The 9,358-nt window shown below is 36.2% G+C and overlaps 1 pseudogene; it reads right to left on the bottom strand.

The window, feature by feature from the left end:
* Positions 1-8,568: 8,568 nt before the first annotated feature.
* Positions 8,569-8,964, bottom strand: LOC141445843 (regulator of microtubule dynamics protein 1 pseudogene; annotated as a pseudogene).
* Positions 8,965-9,358: the final 394 nt, after the last annotated feature.

Raw genomic sequence — 9,358 nt, 5'->3', positions numbered from 1 at the left:
AGTCCGAGGGACTGGTATGAGTGTTTGGATAGGTATGTGACGAGATTACGTTTTAAGAAGAATAATATAGAGTTGTGCTTATATACTGCACGGAGAGGGAGAATATGTAGTTTATTTGTTAATATATGTAGACGATGTGTTAATTTGTAGTAAAAACAAAAGGAAAATACAAAGTGTAAAAAGGTTATTAACTGATAAATTTGAAATGAAAGATTTAGGTGAAGTAAAAGAATATCTTGGAGTAAACATAGAGTATGATTATTTCAAAAATGAAATGAGATTAAGCCAAAAGAAATACATTGAATCATTAGGAAACGAATATAAATTACAAAACAGCAAATTGTACTGTACACCTATGGAGACCAACTTAAAAATTGAAAAAGCCGAGATAAATAGAGAGGACAATGGATACAAGAATTTAATTGGCGCATTGTTGTATATTAGTGTAAATACCAGACCCGATATAAGTTGTAGTGTGAATTATCTGAGTAGATTTCAAGATTGTTGTAGCGAGACACATTTTAAATATGCTTTGCGTATATTGAAATACTTGTACCGGACTAGAGATTTAAGGTTAGACTATAAAAGGAATGAAAAGTGAGAAACGATAGATTGTTATGTAGACGCTGATTGGGCAGGAGATCATTTAGATAGGAAATCGACTTCTGGATATGTAATTAGATTGTATGGAAATGTAATTGGATGGAAGTGTAAGAAAGAAAGGTGTGTGACAAAAGTTTCGACGTATGCAGAGTATGTAGCTCTATCGGAAGCATTGAGTGAATTAATGTATATTAGAGAAATTATGAAAATCTTCAATGTAAATCTAAACGATAACCCTGAACAAATTTATGAGGATAACTCTGGAGCGATAAGTATAGCAAAGTACGGAAATTTTACAAAAAATTCGAAACACATTGAAGTTCATTATCACTACGTTCACGAGTGCTTAGAGAAAAACAAGATAAATATAATTAAAGTAAGTACAGACGGAAATACTGCGGATATTTTTACGAAGGTATCAAGGTCTTCAGAGTGTTACGCCACGAGACTCTGCAGAGATCGTATTTCCAACCGTCGCTTGCGGTCCTCCAGCGTCGCAGATACATCCTCTTATCTGCCCGATGAAAAATATACATTGTATCGACGAGCGCATATTTGTCACCAAGTAACGAGTTCTGGAACCGTCGATCTCGGACCGTTATTTTCTATCGAAGAAGTCGGCCTGCGTGATCATCGGCGCGTGTGATGGCGTGACCCGAGCATAGGGGGGATCCTCTCCCCGAAAGACAAAGAATCGATATCTGTAACCGATCAGTCTCATTCGACAACTGTAACCGCACAGTCGTATCTGAACAGTCTCATTATAGAATTCACGCCGCATACATAAAAAATCGAGTCGAATCTCTGTAAAACATTAACTGTACCTATCACGAAACAATTTGTGACGCTTCTATTATAATTTAATTTATTGTTAAAAATACATGCTATATTAACCTGTTAACACAGTGTTAATTTCATTCAACCACCCCTGTTATCTTAATCGAAACAAGGGGAACGACTAATTCGCGGCGTCGATTATACGAATCGTAGCGAGAATTTACGCCTCTCGCTGACGCGTTTTCCTCGCGACCGCGTCTCTCCGCGAACAGTCGTAACACAGAGTATAAGATATATCTATAACTGTTGTGTGCTAAATAAAGTGAATTATTCGTATTTCCGAATCCCTCCTATATCTTTGCAGTTATACCTTGCCCAAGTTACGTATAATATTCTCATATCGATCGTATCGTTTATATACAGGCTGTAGAAAAACGTGGATATACGATATTTATTGTAGAAAATATACAGAGGACGATTTTAAATATCGAGAGAGAAACTGAAAGATGTTCGTGTAGAAAAATGTCAACTGGTCGTGCATAGATATTTGGTGTAAAATTAAATTTTCTATTTATAACTTGAAAAATAAACGTCGATCGACGATTTCGTACGTGAATCTTTGTTCGTTGTCTTGAATATTTTATTTGTCTAAAAATTACCTTTATATATATTTTTCGATAGCTTGTGTATCTCTCTTGCTATTCGAAGATATCGTACGATCGAGAGAATTGTAATTATTAACCTAGATTTTGAAATGTTTAATAAAGAAAGATGCCGTATGATAAAAACCTTTCGGCAAACAAACTGCCCGCATATCGATACCTTCGAAGTTGGCAACCTATGTAAATTCTATACGAAACAGGTAGAACAGATGTTCTAACGACTTACGGTTAAGCCAGGTTTAATATTCGTATTTTCTTCTGCAATCCGTACTATAATTAGAGTCCCTAATGATTTTTTGTATCGTAAATGAACTAGTTTGGACAATATTTGATATAAGAGAATAGGGATGCATAAGGATTAAGGAATGGAAATAATCCCCCCTGGGACAAGATAGACCGGGCCCTCGAGTTCCATCGGGTGCCCGCTTAACTGTGGTATGTAGGCGGGGCCTTCCTCCGGGACCGTAGGTAGTATCGTCTACACCGGGCGGGGCGGAAGAATGATGGGGTTAGGTTATCGATAGGATTAGGATTATCGTTAGGATATCGCGTGGTTGCACGTACGATCTGTGCCCGCGTGTACAGACGCGCGCCTGCTAACGATTTATTCTTAACGTCGATCGCCTCGCCGCACCGCATACTTTATGCTCCAGGCGATTTTTTTCAACTCACTTCTGCACCCACCCCCCACCGTCACCCGATAATTCGAAATGTAAACCAGTTTTCTGAGCATACGCGTCCATCGTCGGACACACAATGAGCGAAGCGACGGAGAAACGCGTGCATCGAACAGTTCGAACATGGTGCGAACGTCTTCTAATCGTAAGAGAGGAGTTTCGCAGTTTTTGCAAAATCGTAACGTTCGTTCGTCGGTAACGATTCAGAAGGTAATAGTTGAATGTAGCAGTTTATATTATAAAGACGTAGCGTTTTAATCCTTTCGTAGGATATCGTTGGAGCAGCAGCTACCACAGACTACGATCGATGATTAGCACAAGAATGACAGAATTACGATATGAAAATGATAAATGTAACTAACAACGTATCACGGAATGAATGACAGAAGCACGTGCTCGTATTTTCCCGATTGCCAACTTCGAAAGATTGATATTTCCTTACGATACGAATATCAAAATCGTATGCTCGTGAAGAATAATTAGCCAAGCTTTAAAATAGCGAACGATAGTATAATTATTTCGAGGTTTCGTAGTAACGTAACTTAAAGAGTACGCGTCGGTCGCATTCGATGTATAATCGATGGTTAACGTAGTACGAAAGATAGAAATTTGAAATTATACTGCTATGAATGGCACGGATTAGATGCTGAATTGCGTGAGTATTGTTTCATTGCAGATAGTTAAAGCTCTGCTGCAAACAGAGTGCAAATGTCACGGCGTGTCCGGTTCTTGCACCGTGAGAACCTGCTGGCGAACCTTGCCTAGTTTTCGTCAGATCGGCGATGCATTGATGAAAAAGTATTACAGAGCCAGGCCGGTGATAGCGATTACCCCACCGGCCACCCCCTACGATGCTGGTAATTTCTGTAATAGTGGGTCGACGTTGCCAGGACGTAACGTATGATCATATTCTATAGACGATTGCAACGCTAAACGATTACGTCGCTACGTATGATACGCCTATTTATCCACTATGTTGCATGAATATATAGAATTAATACGCGGTTAGCGCGTATAATGCAAGTGCAAAAATACAAATTTTCTGCGAGAATATAGAAAGCGATTTGTTAAGGATACGTTAACATTCTTTGACGTAATTAGTAAATTATTAGCGACGATGGAAATAATGTTACGCTTTCAATGATAATTTACGTTTTTTAATATTTGATATGGATATCGGAAATTAAATTGCACAACGACTCTTACAGATACGAGTTGAATCTTTTTATACGTACGTTCGGTTAGTAACTGTAACATTTTCTTACGGCGAAATTGTTTAAAATCAGAAATTATGTTTGGAAAATAGTAAGACTGGAAATATTTGTGAATATCTATTTATAGATGTACAAATTGTAAACGTTATTTGAAAAACGATAGTAAACAGGAAAATATGATAAAAGATAAAACGTCATTCTAATCCGACTACCTGCGTATTTTGACAAACAAGTACTTACCTATTTTAGAAGCTATAATGATACAACTTCTTATGGATCTTACGAAGCGCGTGAAAATAAATGTTCGAATGTAACATAATAATTGGTAAACTATTTTCACGAGTAATAATTTTGTCGTTTCTTGCTGTTCTCGTAGAGTTTAGATACGTTGCATTTGTCGCGTAATTTTTAAAGTGATTACAAAAGCTGCAGTATAAAATCGAGTTTATTTGACACAGTTAGATTTTTTATTACAAAAGATCGCAAGAAGAACAGTTCGGACCTGTCTCGTACCATCAAGGAAGAAAGCTCGGTGTGGGTGTGCCCTTTTGAACTCAGAACGCGGATTCGTCGTCCACACTTTTCGGTAGAAAAGTGAGGGTAATGATCCGCGATGCCCATTGGTTAATAAAAGAAGTTGTAAAGACAAAGAAAACCAGATATCGGCATCCTTGTTCATGGGAAAAGTCTGTTATCTCGCCAGACACTCGCTTTCTCCGTAATAGGTAAGAGCGTGCAACAAACATGAGGACCATCTGTAAACCGAAAATGTTTATGTGAGGAGAAATGAAACTGAACAGATTCGGTTTACGGTATCTCCTTAGGCCTGTTGCGGGTCAGTGTAACAATGGATAGGTCTTGGCGCCCAGATTATGAGGAATCTCGCAAGGACCACTACATCTGGCGTAACACGTGCTAAGCAGAAATTTGATCCGTGACATTCCCCCCTTCTTAGATTAAGCTTGGTCCCTCAAGTTTTCTTCAGGAGGCTTTTGCGAAATCGTACTCGATGTGGTTTGAAAATTACACCTGATTCCTGTTCTCCTTCGGGGTGGCATGTATTGGTTGAGGTATAGGTGTTGGGTGTTGCGGCCAGGGCGTTTGGTGCTGGCGGGGCTGTTGCCTAAAATTTCATTTCGGCAGAAAAAATAGATTAATACATAAATTGTTATGGAAATATTCTTTTCTCTCTTTTTTTTCTGAATACAGTTTTTTTTTTTTTTGTTTGTTTGTTTTTTTTGTGTGGTATTTATCTCTGCGGATACTATTCTGGCAAAGAGAAGTGTCGACCTGGAAAGTAGGGCTTTAAACGATTGCCGTGTACCTTTTTGTCTTGAATCAAATAATATGGGGTGCATACTTTATCAATTGTGTATGGTCCTAACCATTCCACATCATGTTTATACCTTTTATAATCGTTATGTCCTAAAACGGGGTCTCTTTCTTTGAAAACTGATTGGGATTTTACAATTTTACGTTTTTGATCGCGTTCTTCTCTGTCTCTGTAAAACTGTCGTCGCCTATACCTATCTTTTCGTTTGTATGAATAATTTTCGTCTCGTCTAGTTAGAACATGTATTCTAGGTAGTGCGTCGGCTGCGGTATTATCTTTTCTTTTGACACTGTTTGTTTTGGGGGTAAGTCGTTTTCCTGTTGCAACAAGAGCATGTTACTGTCTAGTTTGAGTTGTTGGTTTGATAGTTCAAATTTAAATTTAGATAGGGCTGGAAAACCAAGTATGCCGTCCTCTATAATCGGAAAGTTATTGTCTACTACGAAGAATTCTACAACCTTACCAAATAATTTTATCAACGCGTGTTCGTTAGTCTTAAATCTAGAGTGTCCCATCGAGAATTTTTGTTCTTTCACTATTGTTGGTCTTAATACACATAGTCGTTTAAGTATATTAATTCCTGCTCCGCTATCAACGAGGAATTTATATCGTCGTCCGTCGGATCGTAGAACCACCGTGGGTAGTCTTCCTCTTATGGTGTTGATTCGTAGGCCTGGTCTATTGGTTGTTGGTCGTCGACTTCAATCTTCCCTGAAGTATCGCTCGACGTCGGCGGCTCTCTTTTCGGCTTCGGTGATATTGTTGCATTTCGTCAGAAATTATTCAACATCGATCTCAACATGCTGTTCCTGTAAAGTTAACGAGCATAATAACGATGATCGACAATGCGTTCCTTTTTCTGCTTAATTTAATCGACTTGCATGCTTAAGACGACGATAGGTACGCGATCAAATTCAATTTTTCTAAAGCTCTCGTTATTTAATGTGATAGTCGACAGTACGTAATTGTAAAGACGATATTCAGTCTGTATACTCATGATAATAAGCGAATTCATGATAATAAAATGCGAAAGGTGAATGGCGAACTGTCGAACGTTTAATAAGGGATAGCTTTGTGAAATTCGAAGAGCTTCAGTTACCCGTTTTGGAACGATATAAAACGATAAAAAGGAAACTGAATGAACCGATTTGATAATATTAATTATACGCGAATAATTAAGATAACTTCGATTGTTTGTCCAACAACTTATTCAACCATACACGCTGAAAATTGAAATAATACGTTGAAAATAATAATACGGTTGAAATAAAAAGGAATAAAAATACCTTGAGCAATATAAACGGATGAATATCTAGTTTATGTTATATTAAAATTAATTGTTATAAATTTAAATAATTAATAAATCCAAGAGCATCGAAATTGAAATTTAATTTTCGATACTCGCATTGATCAATTACTGCCATTATTTTCTACAACTTAATTCTATAAGCAAAACTTGTATTAATGTACGTTCGTAATAAAAATCGAATAATATCCTCTTTATATCTACTGACAATGAATCATTCTCTCAAGCAGAAGGAAAACGGGAACTATTAATGCTTTTGAATTATATAGCTACCTCTTGTCCTCTCGCTGAATCTACCTAGAAGGAGTTCACGACTCATTATTGACTAATCGTTACCCTCCGCCAAATACCAACGACAAAAAGCTGTCCCTTGATAATAAAATATATTCAAAGCTAAACGATATTTACAATGCAATCTTCGGAATAGCACAAGCGACAACTATATCGATCAAATACTTTTCTGCTGTACTTACTATATACTAAATACGACGACTGTGTAATTAATGCATAAGAAATAATGAAGCGGTGGTAGATGTATCGTTCAATGTTTCAGTATATAATTCTGTATAAAGTATATTATTCGTTCGAATATATTTAAGCGATATACGTACTTCGAATAATTCATAATTATAATATTAGCGAACTCCTATGAATGTAAACACAAAATATAAACTACCGCCCGAGACGATTATTGCTCCAATAACCCAGTGGTGATAACCATGTAACCCATATAGAAGTAACACATAAATTATTATTTATTAGAAAGCGTAAATTAAAAAAAAAAAAAGCAATGTATTCGCTTCCTACTCGATGACTAATAATAAATTAGAATCGCATTTTTCTCCAACTCTATTGTGATTGTTTATCCTCTAACGCATTCTCGAATTTTCCATAATTGAGAAGAGGGTGACAAAGGAATACCCGAGGCGACCATCGCACCTGCTAATCCGTCTGTCCCTTAAACAATATTTCAAACATCAAACAAACAAACAACTACTTGGGTTTTACCTACCTGCTAGTTAGGGGGTCCCCCCAAAAAGTCCTAATCCATGCTGTAGTAATACACATGGAACTCACCGACGACTATATAAACTCGGCATTTCGCTCGAGGGGGCATTTCCAGTTCGAATATCGAGCGGAACGTTTAAAAGTTCTTCAGGTTTGGAAGTGCTTTACGATTGGTAGCGTCCTTATACATTTTCGTCACATTTGGAACAGTGAGTATCTTATTTCCTTTCAATCGTTTCTTCCACTGATTTTTCACGCAATTCGTAAATTAAATTTTTTTTTTTTTTTATTTTTTGTTTCCAGATTGTGCCTTATAACGAAACGATGGCGGAATCTCAACTTGGATTTAACGCCTTTCACACCATATCACATGTTCCGGAAGATCTACCACCGGATTACGTTGTGGTGCAGTATACTTCCCCGATTGGTCAACACACTATGCAGATTGGCCTGCATCGTTCCTTTGTATACCATCTGATGGGAAGAGTGCCAAGGGAGATAATCGGCCTTCAAACACGCCAATATCTTGATTTTCTCTCTGCTTTCCAAAAAGATGGAATTATGGCTCGCGGAGAGGAAGAGGAAAATGAAGAATCACCTGGCCGATAATTCGACTTGGAAACTACTTTATTAAACCGTGATATTTGTGACAATGTTACATTAACATTTTGATACTTTAATTCTGTTACAATATATTTCTTTAACTAATTTTTGCGAGAAAGGTAGTTTAATGACATATTGTATATACGAATTTTCTTCAACTGCTATTAACTATTTAAAATTTGCTACATGTTACATTTTGAAATAAAACATTTTATAAAATATACATGTATATAGTAATCTTAAATCTTAAATTAGATGTTGCGTATAAAAAGCTCATCACACATAAGTTGTACTGTACTTTATAGTAAATAAATTTTATACTTCTACTTAAAAGATAGATTCTAAATTTACTTTATCCCTTCAATTCCATATCCTATAATAATATCCATTTATCATATAATAGATCATAATTTCCGTCAAGTTTGTTAAAGTTTCTTTAACAACTTTTGTGCTTCCTGTTTAGCATCTCGATCATCTTTGTTCTTTGCAGGATATTCAAGGGCAATTTTTAAATATTTCATAGATAGCTCTTTTTGATTTAATTTTAAGTAGGTTTTGCCCAACATTAATAAATTTTGACTATAGAAATTGGGATCAATTTCCTCTGCGGTTTCAAAATATTTTAGAGCTTCCTCAGAAGATGAAGATGGTGGTTCTCCAAATATTACAGATGCAATTTTTCTTTGATACCATGTTAAATCAGCAACTTGATAGCACCAAGTACCAAGCATGTACATAAGAGGTGGTTCTTTTGCATTTAGTTCCATTGCTCTCTGCGATATTAAACATATTCGATACAATTGCTTGACATCGTATCAGGGAAAGAAATATTAATATATTATCATGAAATATATCAGCATATGTTTCTTAATATTATATGACTCTTTTATTTGTGCCTTCACTCCTTCATAAAGAGTCTTACAATTGCGAAGAATCGATGCCCATTTGTATGCAGCCCAATTATCCTCATTTATTTCAAGTGCTTTAAGTATTAAGTCATAAGATTCGAAAATTCATTTCTTTCCATCTACTTCACTCACAGTCTTAGACAATTTATACATTGCTCTACACAAACGCCATATAATTTCAATATCACCGCTATCCTATACAAATGTTCAGTTTTGTTATCTACATTTATAAGTGATATACGCAATGTAATTACTTTATAATTTATT

The sequence above is a fragment of the Bombus fervidus genome, chromosome 10, assembly GCF_041682495.2.
Source record: "Bombus fervidus isolate BK054 chromosome 10, iyBomFerv1, whole genome shotgun sequence".
Taxonomy (NCBI): Eukaryota; Metazoa; Arthropoda; class Insecta; order Hymenoptera; family Apidae; genus Bombus; species Bombus fervidus.
This window is presented reverse-complemented; position numbering and strand designations above follow the sequence as displayed.